This window comes from Phyllostomus hastatus, unplaced genomic scaffold (genome assembly GCF_019186645.2).
Source record: "Phyllostomus hastatus isolate PE091 unplaced genomic scaffold, TTU_PhHast_1.1 phas_contig_58, whole genome shotgun sequence".
Taxonomy (NCBI): Eukaryota; Metazoa; Chordata; class Mammalia; order Chiroptera; family Phyllostomidae; genus Phyllostomus; species Phyllostomus hastatus.
In genome coordinates this window covers 54074005-54087569 of record NW_025333916.1, presented here as the reverse complement: position 1 = coordinate 54087569, position 13565 = coordinate 54074005, and the positions used below count along the sequence as shown (strand labels likewise).

Below are 13565 nucleotides of genomic sequence, written 5' to 3'. Positions count from 1 at the left end.
GGAATAGACAAGAGTCACACACAGTAAGTGTGCTATTCGCTCAGCTTTGATTGAATGCAGGTTCACTCAAAGTAGAACACCAACATACGTTAATATTCTGCTCACACTCTAGCAGTCTAAGAGAAACATAACACACGTGCACAGCAATCAACGGGGGACAGCGAACCTGAGTCTCAGAGTCTCAGTCTGCGGGTCCCGGAGACAGCGCGGTGGGCAAGGCCGTCGTCAGTGTCTTGCCATGGAGGTTCCCCGGAGCCAGGTGGGGAGCAGGGCGGATGACGTCCTCAGCCCGGCAGGACAGGTCCTCCAGTGGCCGGTGCGAAAGGAGATCAGCGTGGCGTGGAGCAGCACTCCAGCGTGTAGAGCTTGACTGTCTCGGCAGTGGTCTGGGGTCTGCCTCAGTTTTACCTGGACAGTGGTGAACTCCACCTTCTGGGCCCCTTTGATAAATGTCTCGGCACCCCTGATGCCAAGTGTGGAATTTGCCCTGGAGCCTGTGGGTGGGACATGGCTGTTTTGTTTAATACCCCTGCTGGCAAGTACAGAATTTCCCCAGTAGCTTATCTATGGGTGGTCCTGCTCTGCAGGACATGGCTATTCTGGTCACATGGGCAGATATCCTAAGTGCATCTCCTTGACTGACGTGTCTGCTCTGACTGAGTTTCCCTCCTGAACCGAAGTGTTCTGGCGGACTGGCAGCCATTTTGCTTGACATGAGTGACTCCACCTTGTTTTACATACTTTGTGCTATGTTCATTGGACCAGTGTCATCTTGTGGGTCCTGCTCTCCACAAGGGCCCATGAGTAATAAATTTTGCTCCTCATAATTCCCTGCTGGTTTCTGCTGAAGTGTGTCCTGTGATCCAAGAACCACCAGGGCCGGTGCAGACGTGATATTGGCCCACAGTGGCCCAGGGCGGGGAATGTCTGTGGGGGTTTGTTAGGAGTCACAGGAGGGCCATGGCGGCAGTCTCAGGCATCCCTGCCCAGAATATCACCGTCAATAGAGTGGGACCAATGCGATAGGAGTTCTATGAGTTCAAGTGCGCTGCAGGGTGGACAGGGATAATGAATTTTGCATCACTCTCGAGGGGTCATGGGGCAAAGTAAGGAGAATACCTATAGGAAAATACCAATATAAATCCATTGTCCGTACCATGTTCTCACTCTCTATCACCTCTGCCGTGTCTCTTCTTCTCCCCCTTACTAGCTTCAACTCCATGGCCTGTCATGATAACCAGCCCCTCGTACACACCATACACCCTCTGCCCCCCATCACTGTGATACACCGGCCTATCAAAACCATAAATTTGGCCCTGGCCAGTGTGGCTCATTTGGTTGGGGCATCAGCCCGTAAATTGAAAGGTCACAGACTCAGTTCCTGGTCAGGGGACATACCTAGGCTGCAGGTTCGGTCCCTGGTTGGGACACTTACAAAAGGTAGCTGGCCAATTTTACTCAACTTGCTTGGAGCTCTGGGAGTGGGGAATATCCATAGATTCCATTTTTTTGCTTCTCAGTGAGGGTTGTTTTTCGAGGAAACCTGGGATGAATCTTCCTAGGCTGAGAATAACTCTTCTCAGTGGTCTCACTGGAAAGCATGACTCCTTTGGCCTATGGCAGGTGAGGGCTTGAAACTCAGACCCTGGTAGGATAGGCACCATCTCTGTCCACACTGTCTTCTGTCTGCTGTTCCAGAGCTGCTGAAGTGACCTAGCAGCCGGGTAGGTGCACCCTGAACTAGAGACGTTGTCTGTTGGGCCAGACGCGGGCCTTCGTCCTGCAGACTTGGGAGAAGCTGATGACAAAGGCCTGCCAAGGGTGCTGTGACTGTAATTTAGGATTGTTCACATTTCCATCTTTGTAGGCAGCTTGTGAGTTTGGAAGTTGCCCCAGCAAAGAGCCCTGAACTGGAAGTCAAGAGCTTTGAAATCAGTTCTGGCTCTATCAGCACTAGCTGTGTGACCTTGGGTGAGTAGCTTAATCTCTCAGAAGTCTGAGTTTTCTCATCTGGAGAAAGGATTCTAGTTTCAACGTTCAGATTCTTAATGTGAAAACTGCCAATCTGCACATAATGTCAATGGCTAATGTCTGAGTAGCACTTCATGTTTTACAAAGCTTCTCTTCAGCTGCCCTGCCGTGCAGACACGATCAGTGTGATTTCCCCAGGGAAGAAGTTCAGTCTTGGAGGATCAGGCAGATTGCCCAAGGTTTCACACTTAATAAATAGCAGAAGTAGGGCCCTGGCTGGCGTAGCTCAGTGGATTGAGTGTGGGCTTCGAATCAAAGTGTCGCAGGTTTGATTCCCAGTCAGGGCACATGCCTGGGTTGCAGGCCATGACTCCCAGCAACCACACATTGATGTTTCTCCCTCTCTATCTCCCTCCCTTCCCTCTCTAAAAATAAATAAATAAACTCTTAAAAAAATAAATAGCAGAAGTAGGACGTGAACATGAGTCTCCTGTCTCCGAATTCGTTGTTCTTTTTCCTGGTCTGAGTGAGTGGCTAGGGCAGTCCATAGGATGTGAAGAAGAACACATAGGCAAAGAAGTGGGTGGCAGAGAGAAAACAGTAGAGAATTTGAATCCTTGAAGACTAACTTTGAATTCGAGCTCTGCCTTTACTGATGGATAGTCCTAGAAAAGCCATTTTTTTCCTGTTCGGCAAGTGCAGGCAGGACTGACTGTCATCTGGCACACACTGGGCTGGTGGCCATACCGATTATTAAAATATTGACAGCTTTCTGTACTGTTGGGTGAATGGCCACTCCAACTGACCCCCTCCTTTTGGATTCCCTCTTACTCTGCCCTGATTCAGCAACAAAAGGGTTAATGTGAGGCTCGGCAGGGGGCATTAAAGACCTTTTCCATTTCTGGATTATGGTTGGCCCTAAGACGTATTGGTTGTTAAGTATTTTTTAATATCACCAATGATTGAGGCTCATAATGATAATATTCTTCTCAGCTTCAATGGGTTCCTGTTTAAGACAGTATAAAACAATGAAGATGATCAGTCAACTATAAACCTTAAAAGCAGATTTTTTGACGTGTCATAGCAATGGACTTTGGAAAAAGAGTTCTGTGTGCAGAAAATAATGCTCAGAATTTTATCTTAGTGGGACATATTGCCTATTAGCCTGTTCAAGACTGAGATAGTAGAGGAACTTACTTTACATTTTTGACTTTGAATTTTTGAATATTTGAGATTAGAACTCACTGCTTCCACATAATACACCTATCACATCTTCTGCTAATTTTGTGACTCTTGGGTTTTGACCCTGAGCTGATGGTTTTATAAATCTCCACTTATGCTTGTATGGTATGCCTTTCTACGCAGAGGCTCACACGGTGCCTACCCCAGGTGCGGCTTCAGGTCTGGGGAAGAGGCGATCAACTCCGTAGGGCAGGTTTACCACTGAGCTGAGGTCTCTAAAGTTCAGCTGCCCCAGAGTACCAAGAACCAGGGAAACGTGGCATCATTAATAACAGCGTGGTTAATATTAACTGAGTCCTTTTTCCATGTGGAGGGCTCTGCTGAATGTTGTACATGTTCTACTGGCCCCGGTGCTTGACCCTCCATCCATTTCACCCCACACGGCTAGTCGAAGCCAGTGGTCCCCAAACGATGGCCTGCAGGCCAGCCAGTCCCAGGTCCTTCCTCTGAAGACCCATGAGCTGACAGTATTTTTTACATTTTTATAGGATTGAAAAGAGAATATACTGCAGAGATTGTAAATGGCTTGCAAAGCTTAAAATCATTATTATTTGGCCTTTTACAGAAAAGTGCCAAGACAGGGTAATCCCACTTAGCCTACTAGTAGATGGATTTTGAGTCAGGTGTGAGGTATATTAAACATCAAATAGTTATTAGTCCTGACCCGCTATTTTGAGATGTATCAGTAAGCAAAACAGATAAAATTCCCTGCCCTTGTATATCTTACATTCTGATTCTAGTTAATGAGATATGTCTGTTGCTGTTTGGTAAAGGTTTCTCACAGTCAAGTGCACAATAGTGAAAGAGATATTTCTTTCTATCTCTAGATGTTTCTGTCATTGAATGTGATACTTCCAACTTCTGATCATGAGGGGAGCCAGCTCAAGGAGGAGTCAACGCATCAAGAGCGATGGGAAGAAAGTTAGAAAGAAATTAATTAAGCTGCTGAGTCACTCAGCCTTGAAATATGCCATACCTAGGAGTTTCCAATATATGAGACAGTAAGTTTTCTTTGTTTAAGTCCTTTTAAATCAGAGTTTTCTGTTGCCTGAGTTAGCTACCTATATACATCACTTAATTTAATCTTCACAACAGCCCTATGGGTTAACTATTACTCTCATTTCATAGAAATTACTTAACTGCATAGTCAACACAGTAAGTGAAGGAGCTGAGATGGGAACGTGGTCAAGTCTCCCTGGCCCTCTCAGGCCTCTCTGGACTCCCCCTCTTTGGAATTCCTAAGAGGTACGAAGAGGCAGAGGGAAAGGCAGGAGGTCAGTGTGGGGGCAGGTTTTATGTGCTGAGCCCGAGAATGTAACTGCATTTCTGACTCTCACCCTGTTTCTTAGACCGAGACCAGTGTTTCTGGGCCCCTGTCCCACAACGGGAAGGCGGCATGTTTCTGCGTGCTGAGCAGTCGTCATCCCGACAGTTGTGTTAATGTGTATAAGGGACTGAGCACTGTAATTTCGCAGGGAAGGGAAAATTTATCGATTTCTTTCCAATTCTCCCTCCACCATTTAGGTCACTTCTCACCTTGTCTACTGCAACAACAGACTCCCGCCTGGTCTATTCTGCCAGCTCTGGTCTTCCAATCCAATCTCCACACTCGAACTGGAGGGTAAAGACACATTTTCAATATGGTCTATGAAGCCTGTTCAACTCCATCTTTCTTTTCAAGCATTCTGCTTTTTCTGTTCCAGCCACACTAGCCTTTCTCAGCCACTAACTTCCACCTGGAATGATCTTTCTTTCCTTCTACGCCCAATAAATGCCTATTTGTTTTTCAGATACCTGTTCACGTTTTCCTTTTTCATGCAAGCCTTTTTAATTTCCCTGACTTGACCGACTCCTATCATTAATGTCCACAGGGCCATGGCACGTGGCACAATTGTAGTTTTCCACTAGTTTGTGGGGTCATCTGTTTAATCTGTCTCCTGGACTGTACTTTATGCTGTGGGAGAACAGAGGCTGTATTCGTCACCACTGTAAGCTCGGTGCCTGGCACACAATAGGTGCTTAGTGTATTTGTGGAATGAATGTATAAATGTACGCATGAAAGGCTCAGGTTGTATCAGTCCAAATCCCTGAGGGAAGCACAGGAGATCCTCAAACGGAGCAATGGAGGAAACTTTCACTTAGAAACTTTTGCACAGATATAAGTGAGCTTAAGGGAAACTAACAAGGGATAGTGAAGCACGCTGGAACTAGCAAAGCTGGAGAGAAGTTGGTGCCCTTAAAACTGAGCAAGTGAAGGGAAGAGTTTCACCCTAAAGATAATAGCTGTGGTTGAAGAGGACCACTGGACAGGAACTGTGTCCATTATAGACAAACCTAGCCAATCTTTAGAATCTCTCCAGGGCCCGGCAGTGCCAGAATTATGAGAGCAAGGAAAATATCATTAACATCAACACTATTTTTTTCTGTCTCGGCTTCCATCCAGTATCCCCTTACCCCCACTGCGTAAACCCAACTGCAAGCCCGAGGGCAGGACACTAAATGATGCGGTCCATAAAGGCTGCTCTCCAGGGCACAGGGTTTACTGGAAAATGGAGAAAATGCATCTGGCAAGACAAATAAAAAGTATCCAGCCATTGGTCATTGGGACAATTCCATCTCATGCTTTTCTGACAGGAATTGCTAAGACAAGTAATGCTAAAGGATAGCTTGAAAAGTTTCAATTTAATATAACATGCAGAAAGGAGCCACTAAAGTTTGAGAGTTATTTAGATAAAGCTAAAAATGTTTTCCGATTATGGAAATACCATGAAAGGTATGAATTAATGAAAAGCACATTAGATTTTTAATTAGACATGAAATCAAATCATAGTTCTGTCACTGTCTACTTTGGTAGCCTTGGTTTGTAAAGTGAGGGTTTTAATTAGTATTACATAATCTCATAGGGTTATGCTCATAGTAGGGCCTCATGAAATGATGACTACTGTGAGAAGGGTATGTAGCTATGACTTTCTAGGGCCTAGTGTTACCAGTAGACAGTCTATCTGGAATGTTGGGGAGTCTCTCCCATTGGTCAAGATGGCAGCAGGGAGAAGTTCTTACACTGAGCACATGAAGAGCTAGAAACATCAGTGGATAGTGCCTGCGCACAAAAAGCTACAAGATAATTGGATAAAGAAAAAAGCCCTGCACCCCCCTTGTGGTACCAGATTGGGGGTGGGGCCAGGGGAAGGCAGGTGTATGCACCACAGAAGTCAAAATGGTGCAGGGGGTGGTGCTGGACCAAAGAGGCCTGTCGGTCTAGCCTGGGGAAAGAAGAGATTGCTTAGGAAGTAGACTGACCCAAAGCATGTGAAAATCTCGGAAGTTAATCTGTCATGTTGAGAAAGCACCTGGCCCATCCCACACCCAAGCTAATATAATCCCAGGGGGACAAAGAAGCTCTGGGCCTTGTGACTCCTGCTCATGACCTGAACTGGCGTGGTACACTGGCCTGTTCTCTCTATGGGCCACGTGGCTGCTGAGACCTCCAGGAGGGAGCCTCTCTCCCTTGCCCACCTGGTCACACAACCCCACGTGTGTTTGCTTGCCCTTCCAGGAGAACGTGACCTTGTGGTCCTGGCAGCCACATGGCCCATGGCAATGCAAGTTCCACACACAGTCTCCAGGAGGAAACCTGAGATGAACAGTAACCGGGAACAAGCTAAGCTACCAGGACAGGGGCTCTGACCACTTAGCAGCAGCCTGCGGGCTCCAAAGGACTGTACTTTAAGTTGGAGCAGGAACTCTGGACACTGGTTTTGATCTTGGTCTTGCTGGGGAGATGGGCTTTGAGACGCGAGCCTGCCATCTACCAGATCATGCAGCACCTGAATAAAACCACTTTCTTTTTGCACCAGCATCTGCCTCACAAGTTTGGCTTTTGTGGTGATAGGCAGCAGAACCTCCATTTTTTTTTTGTTTGATTACGCTAGCGCCAGGACAAAGTCTCTCCCTGGGAGCTTGTTGTTGTCCGGCAAGCAACAGGGGATGAAGCAATTAAAGACTAAGTAGGCCAGAGAATAATCAAATATCAATTTTGCATTAAGATCCATAAGAAAGATGCAGGTCTCAGCTTTGGCAGACCTGCTGAGTAACTGAATCACTCGTCATCCTTGCCCTTCAGGAAACTTCCAGTCCTAAAAGCTAGAGCACTGTGGATCATGAGGGCTGTAGGCGTCAGCGAACTACTGAGTCACTCAGCTACGTGCAGTTAAACTGGCTCTTGAAACCAATAAAAGCAGGAGCAGTTTAGATCTCCTTACTGGGAGGTTCTACCTGGAGACAGTCCTGACATCACACCACCCGGCTCACATCCATTGCATGACAACTTTTCCCCCAACTAACAAAACCCGTTTGCTTAGGTGGTGCCAAATGGCTCCCATAAACACTGACTGACAGATTAAAGACCACATTGTGCTTTTCTTTGCCATTGAGTGAAGGAAGGACGTTATTTTCCATGTTGATAAGATCAGGAGGGAAGTATAAGGCACAATGGACTTTTATTTGTGCCTTAACCGTTAAACACTCACGGTATCCCAGAGAATGCCCGGGGGCTTTGTTCCACTTCTCCGGGTCTCAAGGCTTCTGCCACTAGGAAAGTAAAGGCACTTGGCTCAGAATTGATCCCCAGAGGGTTGAACAGTGTTCGGGAAGCTCAGTGGAAGGAAATTGAAAGGAGAGATGGAGAAGCAGAATTAGAGGGACCACAAGACAAGCTGAAGCCATGGTATGTATGCCTGGAGTCCACTGCGTGCGATATGGTCCTTGCCGTCAAATAGTCTGACACATACTGACAGAGAGGGGCACGCACGACCAGAGTAGTCAGACCAACAGGGCAGGTGCAAATAAGTCCCCCTCCACCCACGTAGCCTTCCTCAGGGCGCCTGCCCTGTGTTGATCTCTTTCTGCATGTTTTCTCCAGACAAGTCCAACAATTCTTCTATTCCCCCTCTCTTCACCCACTTTTAGCAATACCTTGTGTGGTCTCAAATTACTCTTGAATTTGAAGTTCCATTGGACCAGGAATCAAGAGGCCCACTCCTAGCTTGAGTTTGGCTGTGTATCTTAAAGCACAGCCTTTTAAAACTTCCAATTTTCTCGGCTCTAACGGCATATCTATTGCAGTAGTTAAGGGGTGAGAAGCCAGGGAAATATGTGGAGAAGGATTTTTTAAAATTTGACCTAAAATTATTTGCATACAGTGAAATGCACACACCCTCACCATATGCTTTGGTGGGTTTTAGAAAATACATACATCTGAGTAGCCAACACACCAATCAAGATGCAGCAGGTTTCTAGCACCTCAAAACGTCCTCTCAAACCACTTATATCATGTCCCTTATATGAGTCCTCTTGCTTCCTCTCCCAATGAATCCGTTCTACTCAGGAGCAACCACTGCTCCGATTTCTACCACCAGACATCGGTTTGTCCTGTTCTTGAACGTGGCAGAAGCATTTTTAAACGTGAAAGTTACTATACAAAATCTAGTATTATTACTGTTTTTCAACTGGATGGTATATCACTTAAGAGAAAAAATCTAGTCTTTTACTTAGTGCTAAGCAGAGAGCATAGATTTTATTTATTCACTTTAATATGTATTCAATATTGAATTTAATCATAGTTATAAGTACGGATGAAAGGACTTTGGCCTGGATTTGAAGAAAGCTTAATTCTGATCTGTTTTGCCTTTATCCAGATGTGTCTTTGGGCTTTGTTTTTTTAACATTTTGACCTTAAATTTTTCTTTTATTAAACAAAGGAATTAGACTAGATGATGTCATAAAGAACTTTTCTGCTTTTTGAAGTTACGTAACTAATAATGATAGTAACTAATCTAAACACATTTACTGACTTACTTATCTTCATAATAAGTTAAAGTGCTGTTATCTCAGTTTTTCAGATGGGCAGATTTAGAAATTAACTAACTCTCACAAGGTCACAGGACTCTTACAGGGACAACGCTGGTTTTGCATCCAGACGCTGAGCTCTAGAACCTGCCGCGTAACCATGACCCTCTGCTGCTCATCACTGGGGTGATAAATCAATAGAATGGGTAAATGTGAAAAATGAAAAATGTGAGTACGCGGTTAGGTCTAGTAATGGGTCACATTTCAAAAGTTTCAAACTAAACATTTTGTTGTGGAAATTTCTAAACACAACACAAAAGTAAAGAGCTCACCAAACCTCCATGAAGTCATCGCATAGTTTCAAAACCCACCAGCACTTTACCATATTCTTTTTCTCAGTTCTCCCCCTTAAAACTATCATGAAAACCTTCAAGCACGCCTTCATTAGCAGCATCATGACATTTCACCCTTGAATACTCCAAGATGCATCTGAAAATGAGACAGGCCCTGGCTGGGTAGCTCAGTGGGTTAGAGCATCATCCCAATGCACCATGGTTGCTGTTGTGACCCCTGGTCAGGGTACATACAAGAGTCAACCAGTGAATGCATACATGAGTGGAACAACAAATCAATGTTTAGGATAAACATTGATAACTCTCTCTGTCTCTCTCTCTCCCCCTCCTCTCAAATCAATAAAAATTTTTTTAAAAGACAATTTTTTACCTAAGTGCAATGCCATGACTTACCTAATAAAAATTAACAATAATTCTAGAATATTTATTATTTAATACTAAGCCCATATTCAAATCTCTGTCTTAACATTTATTTCTTTTTTGTTTTTCCAATTAGAGTAAAAAAAAAAAGTCCACTCATTTTGTTTGGTTGTTCTGCCCCTTAAATCTCTTTTAACCTGAAGTCCTCCCTTCCCTGCAGAGCAGAGCTTTACATAATTGGGAAGAAGGGAGACCGTTGGAGCATCTTTCTACTTTGTTTCTTATGCACAGAAATGGGGTAATGGGGGTGCAGGACAATAAAGCAGAACTATCCCCGCTTCCTCCCACTTTCTGGGCCCCTGACCCACCACCCTCTTACCTTATACGTGACCATCCTCTTTCTTCTACAAGTAGCAAAGAGCTGCCAGGAAGGGGCTGGTGGATTTCCTCACCCTAACCACAATCAGAGAGCACACTATTACTGAAGGAAACAGCTAGGAACAGCTCCTAGCAAAATACTTCTATTGTAGCAGGAACATGGTCTAACAAGGAAAATGCCACTAGAAGAAATGTCTCTGTGAACGTTTTTGTTGTTGTTGCAGGAAGGAGAAACAACATGAGGTCGTTTGCGTGGCAGAGAAGACCTCTTCCGGGTCAGACCTGGCTCCACCCTGCCCGAGGCCCAGGGGCCTGTGATTCCTGAGGTTGTGCAGGTGCCCAAGGGACCATGTCCTTCCATTTCAATGTCTGGATTCGCTTTATGGAGACACTTGGTTAATGAATAACTAGAATTGTAGAAACACAGCGCTAGGAAAGGCCTAGATAATAGCCAGTCAAGTGTTTTCAGCTACATTCCACTTTCCATTCACAAAGCCCCTTTATTCTGCAAATGTTTGGTTTGAATTTAAGTTTTTTTAAAAAGCATGGTCACTTCTTGATTGTGGTGTGAATCCTTATTTTGGCTTTCTTTTGCAATCTCTCTCTTGGAATCCAGTTTGTAGTAGACCTTAGTGATACTAAATAATATATTAGCTTCATCTCTTTGTCAGAAAGTGTCTGAAATAATGATTCCCAAACTGCCTTGGGAAAAGTACACATTCTTGATGCCAAAACAAACTTGTGAAAATGTGCTTTTTTCTTGTGTACCCTGGAAAAATACCTTTTTGGAATTCCATCCTCTTTGGTGGATCCCAAAATCTGAGAAGACCCATTTTGGGGTAAGAGAATGCCTACACAGAATGGGTAAATGAGATTTCTCTGATGTGTGTGCCCAGTAAAAATCATGTATTAGGTAATTAAATATAACACAACATTATGACTTTAAGATAGCTACATGTTTCTGTATTTTTGAATGTCTGAAGGGCACACAGCTAATGCAACACCCGTCACCTTGGCGGAAGCAGGGGAGGCCAGGACTGCAGAGTCAGACAAAGAAGACCGAGCTATCTACAATGTTTGATTTACTTCCAAGGAAACGGATTTATTTATATTTGATGTTCCTAAACATTAACTTCAAAATAACGAGTCAGAGGCTTACTAAACCACATGTGTAACAGAGCTTTGAAGGGTCCCAGAAAGTGGGGGAGGGGGGGGCACGAGATGGCCTCCCGCCTCCCCTGTACTCGCCCTGAGTACTCTCAGCCTTTGCGCTCCCCACCCCCCACCCCCCACCGGCCCCCTCTCTCCTCGCCAGGATCCCTAGTTTACCTGCTGCTGGGGTAAAACTTTCTATGCCTTTCCATGAGCGCCGTTGCTCACCCTGACCTCGGGAAGAGCTGAACGTGGAAAGGTGGAGACCAATCTCTCTGGTGTGGGCTGTGTGCTCCGGCAGGCTCGCAGCATGAGTACATCACTGAGCGTTTCAGATGCAGGTTCTCGTCTCTTAAAGGGATGGCATTTTATCTATTTTGTGAGTCTTCCACTGAGAATGAAGCAGTATATGAAGACAGTTTGCATACTGCCTCACATATAGTTCTGTAGTTAGGTTCAATACATAGTAGACCCTGCCTTTTAGTTTTCCGGTTCTTCTATACCATCAGGAATTGGGGTAGAAGTTGACGATCAAAAAAAAAAAAAGTAAGAAAGTAAGAAGTGATCCCTGTCTAGGGCCTATATAAATAGTTACATGTAGTGAAGTGGTTTAAGTTCTGTGATATGAGGTTACTGAAAGCACACAGAGAAAGGAGTTAATGGGTAATGGTAAGACATAATAGCTACAATTTATTAAGTGTTTACTCTGAGTTAGGCACTATACTAAGTGCTTTTTGTACTTTATCTTATTTAATCATCCCCACAAATCTTTGTGGAATGGGCTGTATTATCCCACTTTTGCAAATAAGGGGATTGTAGTTCATTGATGTTACATATCTTGTCTAAAATCATAATCTACTCAATAACAGAACTTGTTTTTGGATCTGCCTAACTCCCAAGCCTGTGTTTTTAACCCCTGCTTGAGGGATGAAAATAGAGGCAAGAAAATTTTATAGGGAAGTTTTATCAGTTCATCTGTTCATCCATCATGCATTCACTCTTCCTTTCACATATCTCAGAAAGGATTTAAGGTGGCTTTTGGGAAAGGAACATTTGAGCTGGGTTTTGAAAGACAAGCAATTATCAGTGACTTAGGTAGGGCCAGAAAGGGCTTTCCTGGCATGACAACAACATGACGGACAGTATGCAAGGACCCATCAACGAGTAGCCTGTGTGGCCCCAGACGAGGGTAGAAACAGAGGCTGGCGAGGTAGGTTTGTCTGGATTCCTTGTAAATAATGCTACCAAACCGAGAAGTTGTTCTGCAGGCCGGAGGAGTTACTAAGGATAAGGAGTGTCATAAGGCAACTGGTTTCCATTGCACAGAACAGCACCTCGTGTTTCGGCCCCAGATGGAGCCTCCTTGCTGACCGTTGTCGTTCATCCGCCTTTATGAGCAGCACTTGTCAGTGTTCAGAAAATTCGTCCAGTCTCTGACACTGAAGCTCGAACTCCATAGAGGCTAGTGGAAGAAATACTTCTGATTTTATAAAGGCCATTTCCAAGGAAGAGTTTTTAAATATGATTTGGACATTGGAGCAGGTCTGGAATAGGCTTTCATCCTGAGGGTTAGAGTTGCCAGATTTAGCAAATAAAAATACAGGATGTTCCCTGAAATCTGAATTTCAGATAAATAACAAGCCCCCCTTTTTTTAAAGTATGCAACATTTAAGGCGTTCTTAAGGTAAAAAAAATTTTGTTGTTTATATGAAATTTCAACTTATCTGAAATTTGTTTTTTTTATCTAAAATTTAAAAACAGGGTGTTGTGTTTTTCATCTGGTGACCCTACTGAGTTGGCGACTTTGTTTTGATGAATGTGAAATTCCAGGTTTATTAATTTGTAGTCACTCCCCCTGCAATCCCTCATCCCAAAGTGCTGACCTCCCGCGGGACTCAGCGCCAGGAGGGACGTGTGCTGTGTCCAGGGACCTTCCCACACACACGGGCCTGAAAGGGGTCGCGACCCCAGGGCAGCGAGAAACAAAAGAGGAGAGCCAAAGCCCGGGGCCCTGTGACGCCCTTTCTCCCAGGGCCAGCCTTGGATGTTTTGCAGCCTCCCGGTGGTCTGACCTGAATGGTTTAGTGTTGAAATTCTTTTCAGTGATTGTGTTGGTTTCCTTTTCATAAACCTTATCTCTTCCTTGGAGTGTGTTTCACTTTGCCTGGACGCAGTTGAGTATTCCGCTGGCTCCCTGAGTCCTCACGTCGACCCCGTTTCTGTGGGATTTCTTTCTGTGCTTGTTTGCTTTAGGAAGAGGCT

At 44.7% G+C, this 13565-nt stretch overlaps 1 long non-coding RNA gene across 1 annotated transcript; it reads right to left on the bottom strand.

The window, feature by feature from the left end:
* Window positions 1-2467: 2467 nt before the first annotated feature.
* LOC123824719 lies at window positions 2468-10380 on the bottom strand. Its single transcript, XR_006786741.1, has 3 exons — window positions 10153-10380; window positions 4750-4827; window positions 2468-2977 (listed from the first exon to the last, which is right to left on the bottom strand). It is a non-coding gene; the product is annotated as an uncharacterized LOC123824719 (long non-coding RNA).
* Window positions 10381-13565: the final 3185 nt, after the last annotated feature.